Genomic DNA, 23,560 nt, shown 5'->3' with positions numbered 1-23,560 from the left:
CAGGTGAAGAGCACTTTTCAAATAATTTGAAACACATAAGTAAATCTGGAGTGGAAAGGTAAAATGATTAAGTCCCCTTTTATATGTAACAATCTATGACTAAAAGCAGTAACAAAACTGTATTTGTTCATCCTCTTGCTATCATCTATTATGAAGGCTTTTGTTATTGGCAAGTAGCTTGAATGAACCGAAACATTGTAATACTAGACCTGTTGTCTTTGGCTTTAACTTTGACCAAAGAAACAAAACATGGTTTTAACTTTGACCAAAAAAAAACCAAACCCAGAATAATTTGGATGTGGATAATTATGAATCAGATTGACAAGACAATTAGAGAAAAACTTTTGTTTCATATAGTTGCCTTTGTCCCATACTTAACAACTGCACACATTTCTGTTTTGACCTTTCAAACAAGAATGAAACTTCGGTGGAAAGAATGAAGGGGAAATCAGCAGATGCACACTTTTTTCCCAGGGATTGGCAGAAGAAACCTTGGGGACACTGAGGAAAGTGTGCAGATGTGCATGAAGCCTTGGGGAGTGAGAGACAATTGAATAAGGCATATGAAGAGCTATGTAGATAGAAAGTAAACAAAGATCAGAAGAAAGCTGGATGCATTCCATGAAAGGTAATTATAAGAGGAGAAACAAAGTCATTCTCTGAATTAATTTTGGGAAACTGGAATATTTAAGTTCTGTCATAACATGAGACACAGGTTTCTATTCAGATTTCTAGAGGCTTTCCATTCATGGGGACAACAGCTATATACATGGTGAGACAAACTCACGCTACAAAATAACCTGGTGTGGAAAGTTTATTTCTGTGATGTTCATACTTGCACTGAGTGCACTTGGTGCATTTTGCAGGGGGTAGGGGGAGCTGCCTGAAAACCCACTTATGCCAGCTTATTCAATACTGGTTTTTTTCTCTCCATAATTTGAAAAGATGGGGATGCTGCAAATGAGAACAAGCTGTTTATTTGGTTTGGGGCCAATTGTTCCAAACTAGGAAGAATTTGGTTGGTCCAATTCTTCCAAACTAGGAAGGGAAGGGTTATGCACAGAGGGGCAGAACATACACATCCTACCTGGTCTTGAGCTCCCACCTTTTTCTTTTCCTCTTGGCACACAGTTGTGGTGGTGAAGACACCAGCTCTATAAATCCGGTCAGTATTTTCACCACTGCCTCCATTTCCATTGGCTTAGCATCAGAAGGCCTATTTATACATTTATACACTTTTTGTGTTCAAACTACCCATGACAACAAAAGCAGAGTCACGTCACCAAGAGTGAAAACGGAAGCAGAATGACAAAGATGCACATCACTTGTTTTACATTAAAAAACAAACAAATTGGAGAACACTTGAACATGTTCAAAATGGAGGCTCCATTTTAAATCAATACATCAGTAGTTTGAATGACAAAAGGGTTAAAATGCCATGGAATATTTAATTTCTATGAATGTAGTGGGAACTTCAATTCGGTATCGCTTTGCCACAGAGATCTGGATCTCGTCAGTATAAAGATATAAATGTGAATGAGCCCTCTGATCATATTTACCTTGGAGGAAGGCCATCATACTGACATCTATCTCTTATGAATTGCCATCAGTTTTTCTCTTCAACGATTTTTGGGGTGGTGAATTGGGATGTTTGGTCTTCAAGGGGGAAAAAATTCCCAGAAGAGTTTTTATAAGGCTGCACATCTATAAATCTGTGCTTAGAATCTTGCCAACTCACTATATTATCTATATGTATCTTCTGGCTCTTAAAGTAGCCCTAGGTCTGGTGCGGTGAAACACATTTTGTTCTTTAAATACATTAACATTATTGTGGAAGATTTTTCTACTTCTGATATCTTGTTGTTATTATTGAGTTTGAAAAATAGACCATGATACAAAACATGTAAAGGTGTTTTTTAAATCATCCTGAAATTTGGGCATAATAGGGAAAACCCTACATTCTGTTTACCATAGGGCATTTATCTACCCCAGTAGCATGGATCGCCAATCATTAAAAGGTCATTTTGTTTTCCAACCAAAACACTCCAATTCAGCATTTTTGCTCCCACAAAAAAACACATATTTTGTTGCTTCAGTATTTTATATTGGCTATTACAAGAAAAATATCTCAGTGGGGGAAAATAGGGTAAAAAAAAACACTGCAGAAATAATCTGGTGTGAGACTGTTTTAATTGCCCTGGCTCAGTGATAGGGAATCCTGGGAATTCTAGTTAATTGTGGCACCAGAGTTCTCTGACTGAAAAATGTCTCACAAAGCTACAGTTCCCAGAATTCCCTGGCATTGAGCCAGGGCAGCTAAAGCGGTCCCAAACTGGATTATTTCTGCAGTATGTTTTGGCCCATATGTAACTCATTTTTTCCTTCTCTTTCTTACATATCTCCATGCAGTTTGGAGACATGATAGATCCTAATGAGAAACGTAACTATTCCAAAGCAAACAGGTGGCTTCAGGGGCTCAAGGCAAGGTTCTAGGCTGATACCATCAATCTAATTTTGGTGGCATCATTGTAGATGCTGAAGAGTATCTTCAGTATTTAGAGGTGAAATACTATGCTGAAAAGCAAAGATAATTTAGTCATTGAGTACCACCTTCTCACCAAGGTATTGGGTGAGATGACCTTGCATTGGAAAGCTGGTTTCTCCATAGTTTCCTGGTTACACTACTGGGGTTGGGAGGACTGGATTTGGCACACTTTGTTCTTGTCCGATGATTCTTACAACTGCTCCCTTGTTTCTCTGACTTTTCTACCTCTAGTCTGAGCAAGCCCTTAATGTATATCAGAAAACTGTTGGCAATTTACTCTAGTTTTTGTTGCCTAAAGTGAGGCAGATAGCAATCCTTCAGATTGTTCTCAACTCAGTGTAATCCTGGAGAATGCTATGTCTTTCTGTGATAATTCAGACTGTCTACTTTCCATCTCAGGAACGGTTTCTGCCATGGTCCTTGTATGGTGCTTCTGTTGTCTCCTGCCTTTTACCTTCTATTTGTGCAGGGAAAATATACAAATATAATAGTGAAAGTAGAAGGAGTGCTTTAGTGAGACTAGCAAAATTCTCAGGGGGTTCCTGTACATTCCTGAATGCATTTTATCATAAATGTCAGACTGATTGGGAGAGAGGGACAATCCCTTGAGAAAACAAGTTCTTGGATCAGTTGATATGAAAAAAAACCACTGTAAGTTTTTGCTCCCTTTAGTTTCAATGGATACACAAAATGAGATGGTTAGTTCTGCAACTATATGCCTAAAAAGATACTCTAGTTAAATCAGTAGCCAACACTGAAATATTTTAGATTTTTTAAAAACTCCCACAAAAATATGAAAATCATTTCACTGATAAGGAGGCAGGGAGATTATATAATATGAGAAATCATAAAATGGAGATTTGAAGTAGAATTTTTCTAGTCACTTTTAATCTAAAAAAAAAAGCAACACCCCTGAAACAATTTCAGACTATCTTTTATCACTGCCTATAAAAATTTTTCATTTTATATTCCAGCATTTAAAATGCTGTATACTCAGAAGAAACCTCAATACAAATGACGCTCAGTTGCCATTATAAACAGCCTACACCATTTTGGAACAATCACTGTCAGAGAAGTGATCGTTTCTTTTATTTTCTTTGAAGCTTTGAAACAACACCAATACTATCAGTTCTTCCGATTATTCTTAAGTAATTAACATTTCCACAAGATGGCTTTTTTGCCGCCATTAGTAAATCAAATGTGTTGTATAAAAGTTAACAATACTTATGTTTTAGTTACATTTTCAAAAGAAAGATATTTTTCTTATTCTGAATTCTGAAGCCAATTGGGGCAATTAGGACCAAGTGATTTGGACTGATCTGGTTATCCCAACATAAAAAAGAAAAATAATCAAGAAGCCAGGCAGAGTGTCTCCAACATCACTCTATAAGGAAAAGGTCAAGATGATATGAATAGAATAGAACAGAAAATTATTGTTAAAAGCTAAAAGCCGTCACAATATAAAATATATCCAAACAGTAAATACAAAAACAGTGTTTAAAAAAAAACACCAAAGCATAAAAATCACCAAAAACAACATGGTAAAGTTAATAAAAGAGATCCATCAACAAAAAACCAATAATACATCATAAGTGATAAAATAATAAAACCATAAAACTAGAATGAATCTAGCCATTATTCCGATCAAGAAAACTAATCCTAATCTTGCTAGCAGCTAAACCAAATTTTGCTACCATAGAAGTAACAAATGCATTGTTGCCAGCCAAAAGGACACAAGTCTGCCAAAAGCAAGATCTACCGGAAAGGGATTTCAAAATACAATCAAGAAACCTTTGTCTAGGAGATATATACAGAGGGCAATGTAGAAGGTAATGTTCTATATTCTCCACTTCCCCAGTTTTGCAGATACATAATCTTAGATGGACAGGAGTGTTATTATATCTGCCCGTCAAATAGGCAGAAGGCATACATTGGTACCTTAGAGCAGTAAATGCTTTTCTAGCAGGGACCAAAGTAAGATTAATAAAGTAATACTTTAACCCAAATGAAGTCTTGTATAATGGGTACCAAAGAGAAAAAGAAGAGCTCGAAAGTGAAAGAAGACTGGCCCATTTGGAAGCAAGATAAATTTTCTCTTTAATCAGTTGCTTGACTCTACGGGTGACATAATTTGGAAGTGAGTCCATATTAATCACATAGTTCTGCAATATTATTCTAACTATAGATACTCAGGAGTTTGGAGAATTAAGAGATATTTGTTCTGAAAAACATTTTTGGGGCAAGATGATATGATGCAGATGGGGGCTGGGATTTTTTAAGCTCCAATGTGCAATCTAGGCCAAGAATCTCACCAGAATGCTCTAGTCATAGGACTAATGGGGAAGGAATGTATGGTGCCCTTGAAGTTATAGACATTCTCTTTTGCATTTCTTGTCATTTGCTAGAGCTGTGGTGAGGTTTTGGATAGCAACTGATTTTTACTTGAGTTTGGTTTTTCTGCATCTCTTCTAAATGTTCCAATCTTCTGTCATGTTAAATAACCTAGATTAAACCTTTGTTCAGCCCTTTGATTAATTTATTAGCTTTCATACTAACCTTTTCATTAGTTTTTTCTGTGTTTGGTAAGGAAATATATTATTTCCCCATACACCCCAGTTGTCTATGTTTATTTCTATGAAACTGTTTGTAATTTTGATCTGCACAGTTATTTCATTTTAAAAGTGCATATAATACTATACTGCACATTCAATTCCTATTACAGAGCAAAAGAAAACATGGTTATTTTTATCTATTTGGTCAAGGGAACAAACCACTAGATTTGGTTCCCAGTGTGTGTGTGCTTATGTAAATTAGAGTTAGTATGGTACAGTGGTTTGAGTGCTGGACTATAACCCTGGAGAGTAGAGTTTGATTCCCCACTTGTCCTTGAACCCCAGTGAATGAGCATGGGCAAGTCACATGCTCTAAGTCTCAGGGGAAGGCAATGACAAACCTTCTCTAAATAAATCTTGCAAAGAAAACTCCATCATAGGGTCACCTTAGAGTTGTCATGAATCAGAAACAACTCGAAGACACACTACAACAAATACCTACATTACCGGTTTAACAACTGAAATCTTTTTCATTACTTCCAGTCACCGGCTGACATTAATCATGAGGCATCTCTACAGTAGTTATACCTATTGAGTTTCTAGTACCAAAGGGAGACAGGTTGGTTTTGCCTTCATGCCTGTAAGACTTGTAAGGGCCTGTAGATGGTGGTGGAAGCTTGCCGGTCTCAATTCTAGGAAGACATTCAAAAGTTCAGGATCATGGTAGTGGAAACGTAATTTCATCTGCTGCCAGGAGAGCTCTATTTGAACCTATGTGGCTATACAGATGGGTGGTGGAATGCTGCCCCTTTTTGCCTTGGATTGGGGCCATGGCCTCCGCAGGGAGCAAAAAAGAAGCCCTGAAAAGGGGCCTCTTTTTCACTCCCTGGAAGGGACATCATGGCCACAATGGGGTGGCATGATGATGCCCCATCCATGCTACACCATTTGGGTGCTGCAGTAGATGCCATGCACCGTGTAAACGGACGTGCGGCATCATGGCACGATAGGGGCAGAGTCACAGCATTGAGCATTTGTGCCACCCACAGGCAGGCACAAAGTGTTGGTCTGTATTCCCCCTATAAGTCAGTCTGACAGGAGGCAACAATAGCTGCAGTGCCATGACAGATGCAGCACTGAAAATGGAATCTTTGCTTCAAAACTGGCAGAAAAATCCCAGAAACCAGACAACAGGAGCAAGATCCATGGGGAAGGAACAAAGGAAGTTTAGCCAGGAAATTCTGGAAGAGATTCAGTGTGAAAACCTATGGAGCCCATGAGATCCAGTTCCAGTCCATACCAGCAAATGCTTTAAGGGGAATTTGTGAGGGGGATCTCATCACTTGGACTTTTGACATTGTTTCTTTGTATTATTTAGAGTAGGATCAACTAAGTCATCATGATCATTCTGATCATTAATTAAACTGACTGATGCTCTATGTGAGCCCTCTAAGGAGGTGGGGGGAATATTTGAAAATATTCTAAATCTGGTCAACAACCTGTTTGTCCAAATCTGACACATTTGAAAATCTGAACAAGAGAATCCTATACTGATGAGAATCTTCGCAGTTCAGAACTTACTCTACATAAAATTCACACATACCCTTTCCCCACGAGAACAACTTTTGCTATGCAGAAAATAGTTTTGCACAGAATTATCATTTTCTGTGTAGAAAATACAGTTTCAGTGCAGAACACATTTCTGAATGAGACTTTTGTATACAATAAATCCAAAACATTGAATAATATTTTTTAAAATAAATAAGTGGTAATTTTATAGTTTTCTTCAGGAATCCTAAAGTGTAAGAGATTTAGTTTCCTCTTTAGGCTCTCTCATGTCACAGAATATTATGCAGATTTTAAAATAAATAAATAAATAAATAAATAAATGTTGTAGCCATTTTCATTTACCAAGGCATGGTTTATGGGGAAGGATTGATAATCCAGCTTTCTGAAACCTGATTTGGGGGTCCACATAAATCTGGGTAAAAATCTAAACTGCTAAATCCAGGGCCCAATGCACAACTCTGTTTCTTGCAGAATATTTCCATCAGTTCTGTAGCACTGACATGTCAACATGAGTCTTGTCTTTGAAACAAGAATTTTGGGGCAGGCAGGCAATTTCCCATATGAAATTGTTGTTCAAGGCTGTAATTTAGCCCGAAGCAAAGGCCTTTAAAAGTGTGCCACTTCTCTGTGCCTCCAGACACTTCTACTGTTTGAATAATACATTAGCTTTGCAGGGAAATGCCAAGTCTCTGTTAGGCAGTGTCTAGAATTTGCCATCTCCCTACCTTACTGTTTCAAAGGTTACTGCCACACTGCAGAAATAAATCAGCTTGATACTGCTTTAACTTTCATGGCCCCATGCTATGGAATTCTGGGATTTGTAATTTGTTGTGGCCCCAGAGCTCTCTGATAGAGAAGGCTAAATAACTCACAACCATAAATATCAGAATCCCATAGCATTGAGCCATGGCTGTTAAAGCAGTGTCAAACTGTATTCTTTCTACAGTGCAGATGAGACCTAGGTTACTCATGATGAAATTTATATAAACTTCTTAATGTTATCCATTGATCAAACAGAAGATGAAGTATGGGTTCTGAGGGATTATTTCCAGTCAGATTAAGTAAATGAACACAGGAATTTGGAGAAGTTTATTTTATTTTATTTTTACAGCCTGTAATTTTTATGGACAAAATATATAGACTAGACATATGAAAGTTGAACTTTGTTTAAAAAAATGTTTCCTATATCATAAATAGATAAACTTTTGCTTTAAGATAAATAAAAGTCTTAATTCCCCTAAGTTTTTTTTTAAAGTTCACTCCCAAATCAAAAATTCTTATTACAGTATTAGTGCATATGAGGTATATTATGTAGTGTAGTATATATTGTATACATGGCTATACAAGTATACAAGATACGCAATTATATCCAATTATTCATAATTTTACAATGCATACATTTATAGAACTCCTATTTTGAGCTTTATAAACGTGATTTAAATGGTTTAGAACATGTTTAAACTTTTAAAATTACTTTAATAGTGTAAAGCAATGTCACACATGAAGAGTTACAATACCATACAGAACAAACATACTTGGACCAAAAATCTTATTCAGCTTCAGCAGTCACATAAAAAAAGAAGTAATGTACCTTCAGAAGAAAGACAAATTATTGGGAGATACCAATTTCTTGGAGCAGAAATTAAAGATAGAAAGGTGCTAAAGATTTATGATGAATGTGTGAAGAGGGGAAAATATGATGCCCTGGATAAAGTTTTTGATATTACAAAAACAGAAGGGGAATGGTTATCCAGTGAAGACAAAAAAAGTACCTTCTACAAGTGGAAAGCAAGGGAGCAGTTGGGTACTCAACAGGTAAAATTGCAAACAAAGATACAATCCACCCATCAAAAAGACGGAAAATTCAAGATCTATCACTACCATCAACATTTTATAATCTCGAATTTACTGCTAGTGGATCTGAAACCGAGTCTGAAGAATCTGAATATGGAACCAATGAGGAGAATGCTTCAAAGGTGCTTAGGAAATTCAGCAAAAGTAAAATTACAACCAACTAGCATCCACAGGTGTGTCAACAAGAAAATCAGCTAAACTATGCAAACAGTTGTCAATTGATATTCCAACTCCTTGTCAGTCAGTGATTTATAAGGCAACATTTAGAGAGGCTACTAAACTAAAAAACGAAATTATTGGAAATTTAAAGATGGAACTGTGGTCCTTACATTTTGATGGTAAGCATATTGATGGTAATGAATATCTAGTGGCAGTACTTAAAAATGAAAGAATTGAATTAAAATTAGATGCACTGCATTTAAAAAAATGAGAAGGCTGAAACTATTTCCGAAGGCATTGAAAATGTTATCAATGAATACAACTTATAGAATTCAATTAAGATGATCGTTGCTGATACAACTAGTGTTAACACTGAGAAAAAGAATGGAATTGTTGTCAGATTGCAGAAACTGTTTCTACAGAAAGTTGCCACAAAACCATAGTTTATTAGTTATCAACATCACGTTCTCGACCGAAATCTTCGCTTGGTGATGGATGAGAAAACTGGTGGTAAAACAAAATCGCCAAATATTGAATACCCATTTATAAGTGAACTGTTAGAGAAGTATGATGAAATGAAAACACAGTCTGTTAATGGTACAGATAAAATTGTAGATATATCAGGATGGAAAGACGATATGTAGTTTTTGTTTCATTTAACACAGGTTTTTCGATTCTACGAAGAAAAAGGTAATTTTCCTTTCATCAACTTTCACAAAACCCCGAACATCAGTAATGCCAGGTGGAATTCAGGAGCAATTCTTGCTATCCAGGCATTCATTTTAATACCATCAACAAGACCTACTTTGCAGAAAGTTTGCAGATTTCTTTCATATGAATGGGCAGATTATTGGTTCACAGATCAAATATATAATGAAAGTGATTTTGAAAACTTGCCTGCAGTACTGACACCTTACTATAAAGCTCTGTAAACATTGACGAAATCACTGGAAACAGGAGCCACCAGATATAGAAATACTAAGAAGTAATCAGTGCGCAGGAAGAGCTATTAAAGTCATGCAAGAACCGTATGATGTTTGCAAAGACAAGGTCAAACTGCAACTACGGTTCATCTGAAGTAATAAGAAATGAAAAAAAATGTTGGTTTTTTGTAAAGGTACAGTGTTTAAATGTTATGTGACAAATAAATAGGCTACTATGTTGTTTCTATGGAAACATCGTGTATTCCGTTCTATTTCATTTGGGGGACCTTTTTTAAAGACAAGTAAGAATTAATAGGTTTTTAATTATTTTTACACAAAAGTTCATCAAAAATGATACAAGAGTATGAGGTTGTGAAAGTTTCATACTCCTAGTAGGGTATTTCTAAAACTGAACTATTCCTTCCTTGCAACATAGTTCTAACTGAACTGCCTAGGCTACTTCATTATAGTTATTCCATGTATTTATTTTCTTTATTTATCACATATCACAACTCTTCCTTCATTCCTATTTTTCATCATGGGGGGGGGGTAGGATTATAATAAAAAATTGCCTTAGCTCGTCGAGTTAGAGTGATTGAATCATAGATCTGAAGGTGCCTAATGGAGCATTCAGTACAACTCTTTCTCAATGAAGGATCTCTAGTTGAAGCATCCCCAGCAGGTAGCTGTCCAGACTCTTTTTAAAGACGTCAGCCCAAAACACACTGCAGAAATAATCTGCTTCGAGACCTCTTTAACTGCCCTGGCTCAATGCTAGGGAACCCTGGGCAGTGTAGTTTAGTGAGACATTGAGCCTTCTCTGTGCATCCCTCTTCGTTCTTATCCATCCTTATCCATAGTCTCCTTCTGTAATGTTTGGCTGTCATGCATTTTGAAGAACTGCTTTGTGACGCTTCTGTCTATCTATACGATTTTTAAAAAACTGCACCAAAGGAGTTTTTCTCATCTACAGATTTAGGTATGGGTATCACTAAGGTCCAAAACAAACTGCAGAAACAATCCAGTTTGAGGTCGCTTTAACTGTTCTGTCTCAATGATAAGGAATCCTGCGAAGTGTGGTTTTGTGAGACCCTTACCCTTCTCTGCTAGAGAGCTCTGGTGCCACAATAAACTAGAATTCCCAGGATCCCCTAACACTGAGCTAGGGCAATTAAAGCAGTCTCAAACTAGATTATTTCTGTGGTGTGTTTTGGACCTAAATCACTGATGATACCCAACTCTACTGCCTCCATTTATCTTTATCTGATGCCAGAAAATACTGGAAATAGTGTCCTTATTTCTGATTAAAATTTTGGATTTTATTAATAAAGTATAGGTTAATCCAGATGAGATGGAAAACAAAGTAAGTAGGACAATTGCCCTGGAAGTAGTTATACTTTCTCTTTTGTCCATCACTGAGCTCTCCTTAATAAAGAAGTGCAAATACACATCAGTGATATAACCCAGAACATGGAAAAAGGATAAAAGCCCAGACATAGTAGAATGGATATGGAAAATGTTTGATTATATAGAGATAGATAAGCAAAAAAGTCTGATTAGGAATCAATCAATAAATAGGTCTAAGAAAGAATGGTCAAGGATCATGGAATTTTTGAAACCTTGGGAAAAATTACAACATAAGAAAATTTACAAGTCAGAAGCTAAGATGAGATGGAGTAATATTAGGGTATCAATAAAGAAAAAAGTGAAGTCATTAGGAAGATATATCCATAAAGTAAAGATTAGGAAGTCTTTTTTTAATTTTAATGTTTATTGTATTAATGTAAAGTTACTGTCTTAATGTAAAGTAGTCACATTTAAGTATGTATGTACTGATGTAAGAAGATTTGATGTACTATGTTAGGTATTTGTGTTGCAGTGGTGCAATATGTTTTAATGTAATATGTGATATGTTTTGCCTATGCGGTGAGGAAATGGAAAATAAAAATAGTTAAAACAAATACTTATCAGTGCTTATGAATTCATTTTTCCCATAGATTTTCAGGGGAAAGATAGATAGGAATATTTTGAATGGTGTCACTTGGTGTGCTAGCAATCTCATTCTGACTACACAACCATATAGACTATCTCCCCGCTTTGTCTTATAGACACAGACACACTGTAGAGTATAGTTATTAAAAGAGATTCTCCCTGAATATTATGGTAAACTTCTTTATTGTAAGAACTGTTTGACTAGCCTGTCTCATTTTCTTTGGAAGTCCAATGAAGTAAATATCTCTTGGGAGAGCTTTACCTGTCAGTATGCAGCATGTTGGACTAGCTGGCCCTTGTGGTCCCTTCCAGTTCTATGATTCTGTGATTCTATGATTCCTGTAATTTTCCACACACTGGAAAATTTTGGCGGGATACATACCACCATTTAGTACGTCTTCTATACGTACTAGGGTTAGGAAGGGGCGGTGCTTCCGCACCCCCCTAACCCTAGTACGTATAGAAGACGTACAAGATGGCGGCGCCCCTTCCACATGGGCGCCGCCATCTTGACGTACTGGACGCACAGCGTCCAGACGTGTCGCGCCGCTTGTGACGTAGCGAGCGCGCCCCTGGCGCCTCGCTACGTCGCAAACGCGACGAAAAAAGAAGCTCCATTTTGGAGCTTCTTTTTCGGTCCGCGCGGGAGTCGGGCCGTGTGAAGGCTCCGGCTCCCCCGCGGACCTACTGGCGGCGGCGGCAGAGCGGCGCAAAGTGGCGGTATGTACCCCGCCTTTGTTTATCTGCAGATGCAAAGAATGTATGTATCACATGAAATGCCTAATGGATGCATATATAGAAAATGTTTTAAACACAGCAAACACAGAGTTGGTAGTTCTGTCTCTCTGTTTATTTTTAAAGCAGTATAAAAAGGGAATTTTAAAACCCATGAACTCTGTAAACACACACACTTCCTGAACCAATATTCTCAGTTGGGGACATTCCATCAATAAGCTGTTGTTTTAATGCTGACACAAAATCTGAAACATGTGACCTTTCCTTAGAGCAAGATTCATACTATCATTTCAGAATGGAATACACAAGATATTTTACTGGAAGGTTTTTTCTGAAATGGAAATGAACAAATCAAAGTGCTCTTACCAAAGAGAATAGATGATCACAAGACTGAAATAAGAGGTGTGGACAAATTGAATGAAAAACAGGCTGACCCTCTTTTGCACTAAAGTTATATGATAGTTCTGTATAATGAGATCTTGTTAAAATGCCTCCCATTTAGGTATTTTTCATGTTATTTTTCTAATAAGAACATACCAGGAGAAACCTACACATGGATATAGTTAAAAATTCACTTTCATGAAACATCAGTCTTGGACCACAGTACAAGCAAGGTTGTATATATTCTATGAAATGATGGATTTCTCACAATGCTAATTCAATAACCTAAGATTTGTGTCACCTTTCCTTTTTTTAAAAAAAAAAATCAAATTGAATTCTTTTTTTAAAAAATTATGAAAATATATTCAAATAGCAGAGTAGCCAATGGTTTCAACTGTGGCAAGATGCAAACACTAGGAATAGAAAAAGGATGATAGATAGATAGATAGATAGATGATAGATAGATAGATAGATAGATAGATAGATAGATAGATAGATAGATAGATAGAGCAAAAACATGTTTTTCAAGTGTTGAGAAATCTTGATCAGTAGAATCCTGGATAGACAAGAATCTTCAAAGCTTGGAACATGTTGAGTACAAAATTCACACCGGGCTGTTTGTCCAGAAAATATTGATTTTTCTACACATAAATATTATTTTCCACAGAGAAAATGTCATTTCTTGTTCTGTGCACATGCTGTTTTCTGTGCCATAAATAAATAAATAAATAAATAAATAAATAAATAAATAAATAAATAAATAAATAAATAAAACTTAAAAACACATATTTTGCACACAATAAGTCCCAAATTGTGAACAGTCTTTGAAAGCTGCATGGTTTTCAAACACTTTCTCACATTGGGAAGAAAATTGTTAAAATTACTCATTCTTTGCTTTGAGGGGGGGAAATCAGTGAAGAATTATATCCCTTGCAAGCACTAACAGATGTTTTCTCTTTGTTTTTCTGACTCCATCTCAGTTGTGTCTTTAAAACTGTCATGGTATTTTGAGTTATAGTTGCCTTTGGGGTATTTGTCAGAACATGTGTTCCTTGAACAGCAGAGAATTACCCAGATGCCAAGCCAACTTCAGCAGTTCCCCTTCCATAACTATCTCATCATTTGCTGGTCAAGCCTTACATCTGTCTTCTTGATTACCAAAAGGGTACTTCCACTCTACAGGAGTAATTGGCTGGCTTTGGTGCTCTTCACAATTCTTTTCATTTTCCACATTTCAGCAGTATCACCAAGGCAATCTAAAACATTTTACTTACCATTTAAGTTTTTTCCCCTCGGGGAGATAGGTCTTGCATACTACAATGCATTACATATAAATGAACCCCCCCACCCCCAAGATTTTGGTTTATTGCTTGAGATTTCATCCCAGGAAATACCTTCCACCACCATCACCCCCCACACACACACACACATACACAGACTTCCAGCATCAGAAATGGTCCATCAAAAGCCAGTCCTACCTCAGGGATGGGTTAGAAAAGCAAACCTTTGACCTGATAAAGTGCAGTATATATTTTCCACTTTGGTAATGGTACTATTAGAAACTCAGAGCTTTAACAAGATAGCTGGACTCCATGAAATCCCCAAGCCTTAGGGTTGCCATATGTTGCAAACGACTTGAAGGCACAGAGCAAACAAAACAAAACTTTGGCGGGTTACAGACCGCCAGAAAGTATGCAATGAGCACGTACTAGAGTTAGGAAGGGGCGGTGCTTCCGCACCCCTCTAACCCTAGTACGCGCTCTGTGTGCACAAAATGGCGGCCGCCGTTCCACACGGCTGCTGCCATGGTTACATCACGACCACACCGCCTCCACACGAGGTGGCGCGGTTGTGACATATTGAGGCCACGCCACGGCACATAGTGCACCTTTTCTCCGGCCCCGGAAGGAGCGCGATTTCCGCGCTCCTTCCTCGGAGTGTCCGGGAGACGTGCGGTGTGGCAGCTGCAGCTGCGGCGGCGGCGGGAGAGCGCTGCTTCTCAGTGGTATGTAACCCGCCATAGACACACAAAATCTTCCCTCATATTTTCCAATCCCAGCTGCTTTCCAGGCCTTCACATCTCTAAGCTGACCTAACCCACCCCCACCCCCACTATTTTACCCCCATTCACAGTGGTGAAGATAGGAGCCACAATGACATTTTTCCAGGTGCAGCAGAGGCAACAAGGGAAGGTTTCTATATTCATCTATGAATTTTATTCCCTGCCGTTCCCACCAAAATCATGCTCTGTAGTGACATTCCTATGGAACGTCTGAGAAAATAAAATGGCAAACATCTCCCGGTGGGAAGAGCTGTTTTACATTTTTCACTTTCATCATAAAACTGTTGGCAAAAAAACTGCACAAGAGGTGCCAGTTTCATTTTCTCCATGCCTCTTGAAACATTGAAACTTGTTGTATCTGTCTGTATGTATATGCCTTCAAGTCACCTTCCAAATTTGGAGACCCCATGAATTTCATAGGGGTTTTTTAGGCAAGGTATACCATAGGCAGTTTTGCCATGCTGAGCTTTATAGTTTAGTAAGGTACTTAGACTACTCTGTTAGATTGTTCTAGTGTGTTTCCTTCAACAGCTGTGCCCAAGTTAACAGGAAAAGGACTAAGACTTAAAGCAAGGAGATTGAGACATGAGGTTTGGGGTGTAAATTAAAGCTCTCTCACAACGAACCTAAGGATCCCTTCTTTTACCCTCATTTACCTAATAATAAAATGTGTGCTCTGTCTCTTTTTGCTATTATCTGTTATTTGTTTTATTAAACAAGGAAGCCTAGCTCTTTCTCCCAGCATCCTTAATAGTTTTCTCTTCATAAACTTTAGAGGAATTATTCACATGAACTGTTTTGCATTTTTATTCCTTCATACCTGTTTTTAGAACACAGTTCTGTTGCAAATACTTGGATTTTAAGGCTGTGTGTTACTTTGTTTAGCAGACTTTTGGAATGTGATATTCTTTCATGTATGCTTAGTCCACACCTACACATCCTTGAAAAGAATACGTAGTGAGCATCCTTTATCAAAACCGCACTAATGGCGTCCTTTGATACAATACTCCAGATGTTACATATTTTGAAGTAGTCCAAAGAACTCATTAAGCCATACCAATTAGTAGAAAAATATGGCAAATATGAGATAAGTGAATAGAAACAAAGTGCATTTTTTCTTTATTAAGTATTGCTAGATGTTTCTATTTTCTGGTCCAACTGCAAGAAAGTAGCAAAGCAAGACTGTAATATCTGCAGCCTTCTTCAGTTCAAACCCAATAAAAATCTGCTAATCTGCATCTATTTACCTTGGAGAAAGTTCTACTCAGCTCTGAGAAGATAGGTACAAGATTATACTACAATGGACATAGGCAGAACTGTATACACTTTGCTTGTTTTATTCCATCGTTCTCCCTGTGCAGGATCCAAGGCAGCTTACACCATGATTTACAACAGGATATAGCTAAACCCTTATTGGCTTATCATTTCAAAACAATTAAAACTGATTAAATATGGTATCATATGAAAATCATGCATCAACGTAAAATGGCTTCAAAGCAAATTAAAAAATGTAAAAGAAAGGAAGGGGGGAAAACCTCACTGAATGCTAAGACTTTTCTTGACATATTTCTCCACCAATTGTGGGGAAAGTAACTGGTTGGAAAAAATTTAGAAGCAAAACCAATGCTATAAAGAAAAAGAAGCACCATTGTTTTCCAGTGCCATTCCTCTATCCTGATAAGAACTCATGCTATTTTCTCTTTATTCAACAAAAATATATATCCCTATCAGGACTGGCAAGGTAAGTGTCCTCCCATGAGAAGTCCAGTATGACAATTAGACTGCTTCACTTCAGCTAGTTTTCGTCATATTTGCCCCCCAAATAGAGGTTTTAAAGGGGAGACTTGTTCTGTTATTGTTTAAAGAGATACAAATGGACGCCAGGGGAGCGCTCCCCAGGGCCGGCCCACAAGTCCCACCCACAGTTGAACAAACAATTAGTTAAATGAACCTCTCTGTTACATAGGAATAACTAACGAATACAGTTTTCAGGAGAGAGACATCCATGGCATAGCATGAGATCTTGCCTCCAAACTATACATGTGAAGACAAAAGCTAATTATGTGGGGACTGTGCAGTGTTCAAGGCAGAAATTCAATTACTGTGCATTGAAGACTGACTAATAAGTTTTTCAGTTTTTATATTTCTTTAACAGAAACCTGTGTGAAAAGTGAAGAAAGGTTGTCCCTGTCTGCACAGGCAAAAAACCCTATTCCCAACCTGATGCTGGTATTGTCTGATCACATGACACATGGCCACTTCTAATGAAACCAGTTACAAAAGTCTCGAAAGCACCAGACTGCAGAGATGAAAAAAGTGTGACAAGTCTAATAAATTGAAACTGATATACTGACAATAATAACAATATAATGGATTAGGCAATACCATATATGCAATAACTAGTTCAACAGGAAACAATTACATGTCTATCAATAACATCATATTGATATACATGTGATTGTTTCCTGTGAGTTTCAGTCTAGCCACATATTTCTAACATATGTGTTATTTACCACATATACTCGACTATATGTGGTAAATAACACATTTAAGCCCCCAAATTGGCCCTAAAATCGTGGGTCAATTTATATATAGGTCAATATATAGTCTGGACCTAAGCTGTACAGAGCTTTATAAGTCATGACCAGCACTTTGAATTGTGCCCAGAAACAAACCAGTAGCCAGTGCAGCTGTTTAAATAAGGGAGTTATAGGTGCCCTGCTGCTATACTTTGAACCCACTGAATTTTCCACAGTTTCTAAAGGCAGCACCACCTAGAGTGGGCACATAGCTGTGTGTACAGAGAGAGAGAGAGAGAGAGAGAGAGAGAGAGAGTATGCAATGTAAATGTTTTAAGAGACCATGCAGTTTGACACCATTTTAATGGCTGTAACTCCATCCTACAGATTTGTAGTTATGGGAGGCACCAGCACTTTTGGCAAAGAAAGCTAAATGCATTATAAAACTACCAGTCCAAGGATTCCATAGGATGGAGCTACAGCACTTAAGGTGATGTCAAACATGTCTACAGTATAAATACACCTATTGTTTATCACAGTTTTGAAATTTGGACCTTTACAAGAAATCCAGAAAAAAATCAATCTTACAAGTGAAACACCTCTAATATCCTTCCTATCCCACTCACCATGTCAAAGAAAGATTATTCCTTCATTCATTTTTGTAATTTTGAATTATTAGCCCAACATTCAAACTGCTAGGCCACACTGGCACTCAAGAATAGCATACCCATTTAGAAATAATTGAATATATGTTGCACATAGTCTTACATGGAGCAATGTAATTTGGTTCTAAGACAACTACTAAACTGGCATATGGATATTTTACACAAATACTTTAAAAATATTCACATGTTCCATACATGGCTATTGTGGATTTTAGCAGTGTGAAGGGTCTGATTGACTGAATTGCAGTAATATATTCCTGAAGTGGTACACTTACTTTATTCATTTTATTATCGATGTAACAAATGAGGGATATAAATTACATTCCAGGGGTATAATAGAATAGATTGACCTTTTTGATAATTCTTCATTATGGTAGGATTGATATCCCCTTCTCCTACAATTTCAGAATGCTGAAAGTAGTGCAGCTGTAATAATATACCTTATGACAGATCAGAAATTCAGGAGTGAAATTAAGAATCATTATATGCTGCATTTGTACTTCACTTCTATGGAAATAAAAACAAAATTTCAGAAAAGGTAGGAAAATGATTAGGCATAAATAGACTAAATGAAACCCCTTCCAGCCCTTTTATAAGCTTCTGTTGATGACACCTCCTGTCCTATATACCTGAGAATACATTTGCCTGGCAGTCGTGGTGTAGCAATGTGCCAATAACTACACAAGACAACATTAGGAAGAAAAAAGTCCATAACTTTATTGTCCACAGCTGATACCAGGGTTGGCCCAAAGCATGGGTCTGGACCTGGCATTGACCAACCCATTGTTGATTGATGATCCCTGCTTGGTCATGGCCGGATACCAGGGACAACAGATGGGACTTCTGGGCATGACCCAACATGCTGTCACAGGAGGATGCTGGCCAGGGGTTTGCCCCAGCGACCCTTTTCTGGCCTATCACCCTTGTCTCCCAAGAGGACTACCTTCTGGACCAATACTTCACAGCACTGGTTAACAATGTCCCAGATCCTAAACCCATGCTGCTACCACAAAAGGCTAGCCCAGAGGGCCTGCCCTCTGCCAACCCACAGCTGTAAGCAATAAGGATGGGCTGTCGTGCCTGGAAAACCCTACCACCACAACAGCCAGGGTCACCACCATGCTGCCAGTCCTCTGCAGCAATATTGGACCTGCAGAAACCACATTTCATCCATGCTCTTCAAGCCACTGATGTCTCAGGTCTAAATGCTACTCAGGCCTGGGTGGAAGTACACTGCATATGCCCTGGACTTCCATCTGTCCAGTCTTTTGATGTCCTCTGCAGGCAGTCCCCATGCCACTGTAGAAGTATCTGCCCTATGTGGAAAGAATGACCTCCAAACTCTGCCACTGGTAAACCCAGGTGTTGCAGGGCAAGTCTCACACTGCCACCAACTAGAATCTGGTGAGGGTGGATCTGTTGTTGTGCAGGAAGAGGGGGCCGACTCCACACCTGTGGAGTGCCTGTATCAGGCAAAGCTTGCTCCCCCTGAGCTGTTGAAGCCTGACAGTGCCCCCACCCCATCCCAGCTGGTCACATTTTGTTATCCTTATGACAACAGAGACAGAATCTTCCTCCAGGCCTATGTCTCACCACCTCAGAGCCCTCACCATTCCATCTGCTTTGGAAGAAGGGACCAGCTTCCCCACCTGGAAGGCCCTGAAAAAGGTAGTAATGGAAGCTGCCTTGGCCTTGGTGTGGCAAACCCCCTGGAGTTGGTAGGTGAGCCTTCCAAGTACAGTGGTACCCCGGGTTACGAAATTAATTGGTTCCGCTGCCGCTTTCGTAACCTGGAAACTTTCGCTAGCCGAATAGCCCATAGGCGCTAATAGCGAAAGCCACGATTTCGTGTGAAATCGCGCCGAAAAGCACCAAAAATTTTTTTCGTAACCCGAAAAAAAACCCGTAACCCGGAACAGTTTTTTTCTTTGGAATTTTTTCGTATCCCGGGAATTTCGTAAGGCGGTGCTTTCGTATCCCGGGGTACCACTGTAGCTGGAAGGTGAGGGGCCTCCTGTCATCAGTCCACCTGGGGGACAACCTCTTGCACCCCTCAAGCACTCTCCTGATGAGAAAGGATGCACACAGGACCAAATGACCTGAGATCTTACTGAAAAAGTAATGCCCACTAGGTGCACTGCCATGGTGTAAGGGGCTAATGCCTCCTCTCACATCCGCCCCAGGAAGTGCAAAAGGTAGCAGTCACAGAGCTGACTTTTTTGGAGATTTTTCCAATTGCATTGGATGTTCATATCTGGACAGTGGAGTAAGTTAGCTCCTTTTTATTGATGATGTGATAAAATGACTGCAGTTCAGATTATTAACTCTGAGTCTTCCAGGTGCCTATGGGTTATGTGTTTGGTTAGGGATTTTGTTATGTAGTCTTTGGTTTAATATTTTGTTTATGGTGTTTGGTGTGTATAATGGGATAATTGTTGCTCTTTCCCACCCACAGATGGAATGCTTCAGACAATTAGCTTCAAAGCAAATCATTGTCTGGTCCCAGTGCGTGTAGACCTGTGGAGTCTTGGAGAGGTGAGGTTGTCCAGGCCATTGGCCTCTCACTGGCTGTCAGCATTAGGTGTAATTATAGAAAGGCAGGTAGGGAATTTTAGTGTTTTAGGTCAGAAAATGGGCTTCAGACAATTGGGCCATTCCAGTTTATCATATCCTGAAGTTTGATCCCCCACCATGAAATAAAGAGGCCAGACACGTAAATTGGATCTAAATAAATGGGCCTTTATTAGATCTAAAACCATTTTAAACCCCAACTGATAACTGTAAACTTTCGAAACTTCAAGTGAGAGTGAAATCCTGATGCGGGTTCAGCTGAAGCCAGGCGTCTTTACCTAGACTACCTCTTCAGCTTTCCCATAGGGCGAAAACACCAAACTCTCAGGGCAACCAGTCATAGGGAGGTAGATATGAGGCATGCTCTCCCAAACTCCCTTGAGTTTGTAAGAGAGGGCAAAACCCCCATATCTTCCCCAAAGACTGTTTCACGAGCAACTTCCATGGCCCTTGACATGTAAAGGCTGCACCAATCAAGATCTTTCACCTCAATGGGGTGCCTGGGTGCACACCAATTGTTCTCCCACCCCCATTTAGGCCAGAGGAAACCTATTTAACATCCTGCCCTAAGCCAATTACCCATCCCTAGAAACAGTATGAGGTAGGCAAAAAACCCCAGGAAAAGGGGAGAAAATTCCTACCTGGCCCCAAAGCGACTGAACATCTCCATACTGGCCTGAGGGTGGGAGCCTCTCATTATAAGGCTACTGTTTTCCACATGGCAGCACTGATTGCATTTTGGAAGCTTGGGGATGAGTGAATTGATTTGTTGTTTTCGTGCCTTTAAGTTGTTTCTGACTTATGACGACCCTAAGGTGATGAACCTATCATGGGCTTTTATTAGCAAGCTTATTCAGAGGGGGTTTGCCATGGCAGTCCTCTGAGGTAGAGAGACTGTATGTTGCCTAGAGTCACCCAGGCCTGTTACAGACTGCCAAAATAAAGCTGCTTCGGGTCTCTTTGGAGGTATGCTATTTAAATGATGCATGCATCCTAAGAATCTGGAAGCTGCACCAAAAGCTGCACTCCGATGCTTAGGAATGGAGTGTGGCTTTGGCACGGCCTCCGGACTCGTAGGACCCATGCATTTTTTAAATAGCATACCTCAAAAGAGACCTGAAGCAGCTTTATTTTGGCAGTCTGTAACAGGCCCCAGTGGGTTTCCATGGCCAAGCTGGGATTCAAACTCTGGTTCACAGAGTCCTAGTCACTTTGCAAGCTTTACATGATTTTCATCTTACTTAGAACAGATGGCCTGTGGAAGCCATTGCGTGGTCAGCTATTTTACCATGTCATGTTTGGCATGGTGAAGGGAATCCCTATTGCTTTGATCTTGCTCAGAGAAGGGTGGATAGGGAAATATGAAATGCTTTCAACAGAGGATTGGGTCACTTTCTACCTCATCCCACTATAGTTTTCTGATGGCGATACCTCTACAGAGCTGACAGGGTTCATTTGTAAAAGAGAGATAATAGGTAGTACCTGAAGAATTTGCAATAGGAAGTGAGTGCTGTTTTGGCTGACCTGGTGGGAAAAAGGGACTAATCATATATTGCCCATGCTGGTAGTGTGTATCCATGTGTGGGAAAAATATAAGAGTTTGGTGTATACATTGGCAACATTTTGATAAAGCATAGGGCTCTGGGATGGCCTTTTTAGGTTCTGGGACCTGGTGGTGGAGATGGATCTGTCCTTGGTTTGCTCTCTCTTACAAAGTCCTGGAGCTGGTGTTTCTGAGTGGTGGTGAGGAGTGCCCTAGATTTGCCATCCAGTAAATGGCTAGTTGAGAAGCAACCCAATTATTGGATTAACCTCAGGAGCTGAAGTATTTTGCCCAAGTGAACGTTGAAGAAACAGTCAAACGTTGACACCTGGCCACAGCTGGACCCATATCAGGTAGCTCCCTCCTCTTGCTCCTTTTTTTGTTCAAGCCAACTTAAATAGCTTATAGCTAAAATAAAGTTGCCTTAATTAATCCAGTTTTCTTTGTCTGGTCTTGTTATTTCATGGTTGGTCATCAAAACTGACTGGTATTTTGTAAGCAATGACCTATCACTTTCTCTATGTGCTTAGATTAATAATTCTATTTATAACATTATTTAATTCAGATGTTTCTTTAATAGTTTGTGAGCAGTTTAATTACAAAATGTGGCATACATTTATCTTCCCTTATGCCTTTCCATATTTTCTTGCCCACACATTAGAGACTAATAGAAGATTATCTATTGTATGTCCTCAGACATGCATACTCTTCAAGCTGTCAGGCTCAAGTGTTGTTAGCGATTGGCTTTCAAATTAGAAATGATGGTCACAGAAATATGACTTGTCTCTACCCATGGCATATTTTCCTGAATAGAAATGCTTAATAAAACTGATAAGCTATAGAATTTACATTTTCCAGATACATAATTACATACCCGGGTGCATATATAAATGAAGGTCTTTTGACCCTCCTACTTCAGACCTTTTTCTGAAATATTTCACCAAAAATAGTCTTTCATGAGTTTTTAGTATATCCCTGCTCACTTGCTTCCATCCGAATTAAAAATATTACTCACATCTGTGGCACATTTATTTTGTCTCCTCCACATCATCCTCAAGCTGTCATCCAAAATTGTTCCAGGTGATACAGGGTTTATTTGGAACAAGCTTGGAGAGCTTAGGAATGGAACTCTCGATCATCTGCTAGACACTTGGAGAAGAAAATGATTCATATTCATATGATAATGCTTTACAGAGAAACAGAATGGTTCCCAATCAGAAAGAGGGTAAACTGAGGCTGTATTCTGTCATCTTATTTATTCAATGTGTATGCAGAAAATTTCATACACAAAGCAGGTTTAGACCTGGAGGAAGGAGAAATGAAGATCAGAAGTAGGAATAGCAACAGACTAAGTTATGCAGATGATACCATACTACTAGCAGAGGAACAATTACTGAGGAAAGTCAGAGAAAGTGCTAGGACAGGCTTATTGTTGAACATTAAAAATCAATGACCACAGAGGATTTGCATACATTCACTGTATAAGATGA

General features: G+C 38.8%; 1 long non-coding RNA gene across 1 annotated transcript in view; it reads left to right on the top strand.

The window, feature by feature from the left end:
* Nucleotides 1–273: 273 nt before the first annotated feature.
* LOC149316955 (uncharacterized) overlaps nucleotides 274–23,560 on the top strand; it is a 65,133-nt gene continuing 41,846 nt past the window's right edge. Inside the window, exons 1-2 of the long non-coding RNA XR_016280726.1 lie at nucleotides 274–628; nucleotides 20,412–20,491. This is a non-coding gene — a long non-coding RNA (uncharacterized LOC149316955). The remainder of the gene's footprint in view (nucleotides 629–20,411; nucleotides 20,492–23,560) is intronic.

This window comes from Sceloporus occidentalis, unplaced genomic scaffold (assembly GCF_023333645.1).
Source record: "Sceloporus occidentalis isolate IW3139 unplaced genomic scaffold, rSceOcc1.0.p SCAF_3, whole genome shotgun sequence".
NCBI lineage: Eukaryota > Metazoa > Chordata > Lepidosauria > Squamata > Phrynosomatidae > Sceloporus > Sceloporus occidentalis.
Note: the sequence above shows the minus strand (reverse complement) of the source record. Positions and strands in the feature narration are given on the sequence as shown.